Here is a 7,473-nt window from a genome sequence, read left to right on the forward strand (position 1 = left end):
TTAGTAAAGTTATAGCTTCACAGCTATAACATTACTTATGTAAGAGCTCAATGTTATAGCTCTTCTACTATAACATTGAGATGCTGAGCTTATATAATGCGCGACTTAAGAAGTTTTCAAATTATTTTTGAAAAATGTTTTTGTCTCTTTTAAATGTTTTAGCAAAAAGTATTTATTTAATAAGGAAGCATATGTTCCATATTGAGTGTGGTTTTATTTTTAATCTTATAATTAGTAATTATATTAGATCAACTTATGAGTTGAGTCATATTACTAATTAGGGTTTCTAATATTGCATACTCTTAAACCTTAAATCTAACCTAACATCAAGCTAGGGTTTTCACGAAAAACAAGGCATATGAGCCGTGTTGTTTTCGTGTAACTTAAGGATAAAAGTTGTTTATTGTTAAGATTTTATTCTCTAAAATTATCTTAACATATCTTTTATATTTAGCTTGATATGGCTATTTATGATAAGGATATTTTTGTTATGGAAAATCTTATCATATCTTAAGATTTAAGAAAAAGATAATAGGAGAATAATTTATAAATTATCTTTTGGAACATTCTCTATTATCTCTTAGGGTTTTAAGGAAATAAATAACAAAGATATGATTTGTTTACATATCTGATATTTCGGCCATTAGGGTTTCGTGGAAACTGTGTGCTTTGCCTCCTCTCTTGCTATAAATACTTTACTCTTTGCTACATTTGAAGGTAAGACCTTTGAGCATAAATTTGATTTTATTTTAAAAGCAAAAACCGTGTTTTACAAGCAAAAACCGTTTTGTTATTTTGAAAAGGTCGTGCGTCATATATATTTGTGCAATCGTTCTGGTGTTATCATTATAAGATAATAGTGCTTAATTGATTTCTTATTCGTTCATTAACGTGAACTTTTAGTAGAATCATTAGTTCTTTCTTATTAGCGTAAGTTAGTCACTCGAGTATTTAGCGATACTCACTTGAGTTACAACTAGAGTCAGTTGTACGAGTTGGGTTAGTAAATTTGTAATCCGTAGAAAGGTACTAAATTTATTAATCGAGAATAGTGGACATAGGTTTCGACTTGTGAAACTGAACCACTTCAAAAATCCGTGTGTGTGTCTCTCTCTTTCTCTATTTCGTTTATTTGCATTGTTTTTATTCGTTAATCAATTGATTAGTTAAAGTTTAATCAATAAACTTTAAATAATTAATTATACACATGCAATCGAAAAAGTAGGTTAAAGTTTTTAATCCTCAATTCAAACCCCCCCCCCCCTCCCTCTTGAGTATTTCGGATCGATAGACTCTTCACTCTATGTTCTCAACCTCAAGCACATGTGATGAATCACTCACGTACTTCTGGATCTGCGAAACATGAAACACGTTGTGGACTTAGTCCAAAGCGGGTGGTAAAGCTAGCCGGTAGGCTATTTCACCGACACGATCTGAAATCTCATACGGGCCAATAAACTTTTGGCTCAACTTACCTTTCTTGCCAAACCTCATTACTCCTCGCATAGGTGACACTTTCAAAAGGACTTTGTCACCCACTGCGAACTCGATGTCCCTGGGTGAAAATCTGCATAACTCTTTCGGCGATCCTGAGCTGCTTTCATCTTTTGATGAATCAGGCAAACTTGCTCAATCATATCTTGCACCATATGTGGTCCTAAAACCACTGCCTCTGCACTGTTGTCCCAACAAACTGGACTTCTACACTTTCTGCCATAGAAAGCCTCGAAAGGTGTCATCCGAATAATGGTGTGATAGCTGTTGTTGTTAGAAAACTCAATCAAGTCCAGCATATCTTCCTAACTCCCACCGAACTTCATGGCACAAGCCCTCAACATGTCCTCCAAAGTCTTTATAGTCCTCTCAGTCTGACAGTCTGTGGTAGGATGGAAAGTTGTACTCCTCTTTAAGGTTGTTTTCATCAAATCCTACAACTCTTTCCAAAACTAGGATATGAACCTCGTATCTCGATCTGACACTATATCCTTAGACACACCATATAACCGAACCACATGCTTTCTATAACCCAACGCTAGTTGTATCTTGGTCTAAGTATCCTTCATCAGAATGAAGTGAGCTGACTTTGTTAAACGATTGACGATCACCCAAATCATATTGTTAGCTTGTTGTGTCCTTGGTAACCCCATGATAAATTCCATAGAGATCGACTCCTACTTCCACTCAGGTACCTCAAGTGACTGAATCTTACATTGTGGTCTTCGTTACTCACCCTTTACTCTCTGGCATGTAAAACACTTAGCCACGAAATCGGCCACATCTCTCTTCATATTAGGCCAACAAAACATTTTCTTGAGGTCCTTATAAAGCTTGTCACCTTCTGGGTGAACTGAATAAGGAGTGCAATGAGCCTCTGTCATGATTACTCTCCTCAAATCTGCATCATTAGGAACACACCATCTCCCATCAAAGCGAACACTCCCATATGTGTGGATAGAAAACCTTGAAACCGTGCCACCGTCCACCCTTGACTTCCATTCTTGGATCATAAGATCAAGCTCTTGTTTTCTCTTTATGTCATCATACAACTCTGGCTCGATCGTCAAATCCCCGATGGTATCCCCTTTCCTAATCATGTGGATCCCCATCTTGGACATCTCATCCCTCAGCTTCAGCAAAGACATAGCTGTACACAACGAATGAACATTCTTTCTACTAAAAGCATCTGCAACAACATTAGCCTTACCCTCGTGATGGATGATCTCCATGTCATAGTCCCCAGTCAGCTCCATCCATCGCATCTGTCGCATGTTAAGCTCCTTCTGAGTGTAGATATACTTCAGACTCTTGTGATCTGAAAACACCTTAAAAGTTGCCCATAAAGATAGTGACTCCAAATCTTAAGAGCAAAAACAACTGCACCCAGTTCCAAATCATGTGTAGGATAGTTCTCATCATACGGCTTCAGATGCCTTGACGCATAAGCTATAACCTTCCCATTCTACATCAAAACACATCCTAAACCATTCTTTGAAGCATCGGTGTATACTTCAAAGTTCTCACTTCCCTCAGGTAAGGCTAGGATAGGAGCTGTGGTCAAACGCTCCTTTAAGGTCCGGAAAGCCGTCTCATAACTCTCATCCCACCGAAATCTGATCTCTTTCCTCATTAAAGCTATCATAGGCCGCGTGATCGTAGAAAAGTCTTTCATGAACCTCTTGTAGTAACCAGCTAAACCCAAGAAACTCTTAATCTTAGCATTATTCTTTGGTGATTCCCGCTTGGTAACTACCTCTATCGTGCTAGGATCCACTGACACACCCTCTTTAGATACCACGTTACTCAGAAAAGCCACTTTCTTTAGCCAAAACTCACACTTGGATAACTTGGCATATAACTGATTATCTCGTAAGGTCTGCAAAACTAACCTCAGATGCTCCTCATGCTCCTTTTTAGTCTTAGAGTAGACTAAGATATCATCAATGAAGACGACCATAAACTTGTACAGAAATGGACTGAAGATCCGGTTCATAAGATCCATGAAAACTGCTAGTGCATTCGTCAACCCAAAAGGCATCACAACTGATGTGACCATTATTTGAGCATATTTCGTCCCCGAATTAGCCTTATTCCCATGCTTTTTAGTGCATATTTAGGTCATTTGTTGTCTTTAGTCCTTTGTTTTGCATATTCTTTGAGGTTTTGTTACCTTGGTAGGAAAGGAGTGCAAACCTTGCATTTTCATGGCAAAATAGAGCTAGATTGATTGAATTCAATGACCAAGCATCAAAGAGAAGACAAGACTGGAAGCCATTTGTACATATTATAGTAGTTAGGCAATGATGAGAAAAGATCCTTGCATCTCCGACAAAATCCCCGAGGATTGTTGGAAGAAGGAGGAAGAAAAGAAGAAAGGAAGAGGTTGGCCCAGAATCCAAGCGGATTGCCCTCGGGATGCTCGTCCAAGACGAGGAATCCGAGCGTCTTTGCCAGAGGGACGCCCGTCCAAAAACACCACAACCCGCCCGTCCATCCAATGAATCCGCTCGTCCAACAGCCAGAGAATCCGCTCGTCCCGTGCATTGGACGCTCGGATTGTGTTACAGCAACTTTCCATTTTCTTCTTGTTCTATGAAGGATGTGCATATCTCAGAAAGACCGGCAAAAAGAAGACTCGCATATTTTTCTGAGAGGAGCGATTCCTCAAGGACTTAATTGTCATTTAAGCCCTTAGTAAACCCTAATTTGTGTACCTAATCCCCACTATAAATACCCCATTAGTCTAATTAGATAATCATATTCTTCTTATCAATCTTTAGTGTAGTTTATATCATTCTAATATCTTCTTAATCTTGTAATCAACTTTTAATCAAGTCTTAATACAAATCTCATTTCCTTAATCTCTCTTTTGTTCATCTTTTATTTTGGGTAATTGAAGATTATTTGGGTTATTATTGGGAGATTGACAACCTTCCAATCAATCATCAAGTACTTCTATTATTCTTTGCTTTAGTATTGGAATCATTAGTAGGTATAATTCTCTTAATCCCTTTTTAATTATATTTAATCATCTTCATTTATTCATCATGTTTTACTTTGTTGGTATGATTGAAAACCTTGTTAGCATGTTCAACATGATAATGAGTGAGTAGTTTCCTTAACTAGGGTTAATGGGTAATTAGGGGAAACCAACATGGGGGATGATTCATGCTTAATTTAATATTTTTTCATAGTTTATTTGCTTGCTTGTTGTGATCTCAACTTACGCACATGTTATGTTTGATGAAATGCGAGCCTATGAATCCTTGCATTTTTTACCCATCACTTACTTTTTCAATGAGACTTGTAAGACATAAACTAACTCGAGTCTCATCAGACCATGCATTTAATTGAGTAGGGAAGATTAAGTCGACTTGTAGGTGTTGTACAATCTAATCAATTCGGCTCCGGGACCCTAACTTTCCTAGGATTGTAAGATATAAACCAACTCGATCCATCACAACAATAATTGCTTGCTTATAATTTGAGAATATGTTTGTATGATCAATTCCCATGAATCCCCTATGACCCCATGACACCCTAGTGCCTTTTATCAATTGTTTACACCCCTTTTTAATCATCTTGCTTGTTTACTTTCATTGCTATTTAGTTTAGTGATCTTCTATTCCAACCCCAAATTGTGACACCCCTAGACACCGCTACTTGCAATTGAAAATCTTAATTCAATACCCGTCCCTTGGGATCCGAACTTTACTTGCCTCTTTAATAATAGTAGAGTTGTTTGTGGAGATATAAATTTTGTTTTGGTGTAGGTGCTCCTAACGACAAGTACCGAAAACTAAACCTCCCAAGAGTTCCGGACCAAAAATGGCGCCGTTGCCGGGGACGGTGTTAACTTGATTTAGATTTTCTTAGATTGTTATTAGTTGTGTCTTTATTTGCCTTGGGGAAGTAAAACTCCTCAAGGTTTGTTCTAATTATTATCAAGTTGTTTGATATCTTGCATGTCTAGAAGATCACAAGGTAACTTGTTACCCTTTGATCAAGAAATTGAAAGGACTTTGACAAACAATAGAAGACTTGCTAGAGGTAATTTGAGAGGTATTGGTGAGGTTGTAGTTATTCAACCAAACACTATTGAGTTCGTCAACCATTTTGCAAGAGAAGGTGAGGAGAACCCAACACAAAATCCAACACAAAATCAACCCACAATGCCTAAATTTTCATCACATTCCGTACCAACCGAGGAGAACCTACCCAATGGTACTCCCACACCACAACACTTAACCGGAAATTTCATTGCCAAATCCGCATTTATCCAATTAGTCGAAAGAAGCCAATTTGGGGGGATGCCTAGTGAAGACCCTCATTCTCACATGGAGACTTTTTGTGACTATTGTGATGCGATTTCTCAAACCGGTGTAACTCAAGACCAAATTCGATGGGTCTTATTCCCTTTTTTCTCTAATTGGCACCGCAAAACAATGGTTGAAGAGCCTTGATAAAGCTACTCTCGGAATTGACTCTTGGAAGAAATTGGCTCTAGCTTTCTACAAAAAGTTCTATCCACCGGAAAAGACTAGCATGCTAAGAGCTCAAATTACGGGCTTTCAGCAAAGAGATGAAGAATCTTTGTATGAAGCTTGGGAGCGGTTCAAGGGAATTTGTCGCTCATGTCCTCATCATGGACTTAGCGAGTGGTTCTTGGTACAACAATTTTGGAATGGTCTTTATGAAGACTCAAGAAACATTCTCAACATGGGATCAAATGGTATGTTCACCGAAGTTGACGATAATCAAACTTGGAACAATATTGAGGAAATGGCGGTCCATAACTCACAATATAGTAGACCTCGCAAGGCTACTAGAGGAGGAAAGCATAAAGTGGACTCTATTACTCAATTGGGTGCTCAACTTAGTGCCCACATTGATACCATCAATTTGAAGTTCGAAAAAGCTATGGCTAGACTTGAAGAAGCCTCAAAATCACCAAAGGATCATGTTAATGCCATGACGGCATCTTCATCAATCCCAAGTGGGATATGTAAGAATTGTGGAACTTTGGGACATGACCAAAGTGAATGTAGAGGAACAATTGAACAAGTGAATGCTTTTCAAGCATACAAGAGTTGTACACAACGAATGAACATTCTTTCTAGTCAAAGCATCTGCAACAACATTAGCCTTACCCTCGTGATAGATGATCTCCATGTCATAGTCCCCAGTCAGCTCCATCCATCGCATATGCCGAATGTTAAGCTCCTTCTGAGTGTAGATATACTTCAAACTCTTATGATCTGAAAACACCTTAAAAGTTGCCCCATAAAGATAGTGACTCCAAATCTTAAGAGCAAAAACAACTGCACCCGGTTCTAAATCATGAGTAGGATAGTTCTCCTCATATGGCCTAAGATGCCTTGACGCATAAGCTATAACCTTCCCATTCTACATCAAAACATATCCTAAACCATTCTTTAAAGCATCGGTGTATACTTCAAAGTTCTCACTTCCCTCAGGTAAGGCTAGGATAGGAGCTGTGGTCAAACGCTCCTTTAAGATCCGGAAAGCCATCTCATAACTCTCATCCCACCGAAATCTGGTCTCTTTACTCATTAAATCTATCATAGGCCGCGTGATCGTAGAAAAGACTTTCATGAACCTCTTTTAGTAACCAGCTAAACCCAAGAAACTCCGAATCTTAGCAACATTCTTTGGTGATTCCCGCTTGGTAACTGCCTCTATCGTGCTAGGATCCACTGACACACCGTCTTTAGATACCACGTGACCCAGAAAAGCTACTTTCTTTAGCCAAAACTCACACTTGGATAACTTGGCATATAACTGATTATCTCGTAAGGTCTGCAAAACTAACCTCAGATGCTCCTCATGCTCCTTTTTAGTCTTAGAGTAGACTAAGATATCATCAATGAAGACGACCATAAACGTGTACAGAAACGGACTGAAGATCCGGTTCATAAGATCCATGAAAACTACTGGTGCATTCGTCAACCCAAA

The 7,473-nt window shown here is 38.6% G+C and overlaps 1 non-coding gene across 1 annotated transcript; it reads right to left on the reverse strand.

The window, feature by feature from the left end:
* Positions 1-6,042: 6,042 nt before the first annotated feature.
* Positions 6,043-6,149, reverse strand: LOC141640067 (small nucleolar RNA R71). Its single transcript, XR_012542813.1, has one exon. It is a non-coding gene; the product is annotated as a small nucleolar RNA R71 (small nucleolar RNA).
* Between the last annotated feature and the right edge of the window lie 1,324 nt (positions 6,150-7,473).

The sequence above is a fragment of the Silene latifolia genome, unplaced genomic scaffold, assembly GCF_048544455.1.
Source record: "Silene latifolia isolate original U9 population unplaced genomic scaffold, ASM4854445v1 scaffold_70, whole genome shotgun sequence".
Classification (NCBI taxonomy): Eukaryota; Viridiplantae; Streptophyta; class Magnoliopsida; order Caryophyllales; family Caryophyllaceae; genus Silene; species Silene latifolia.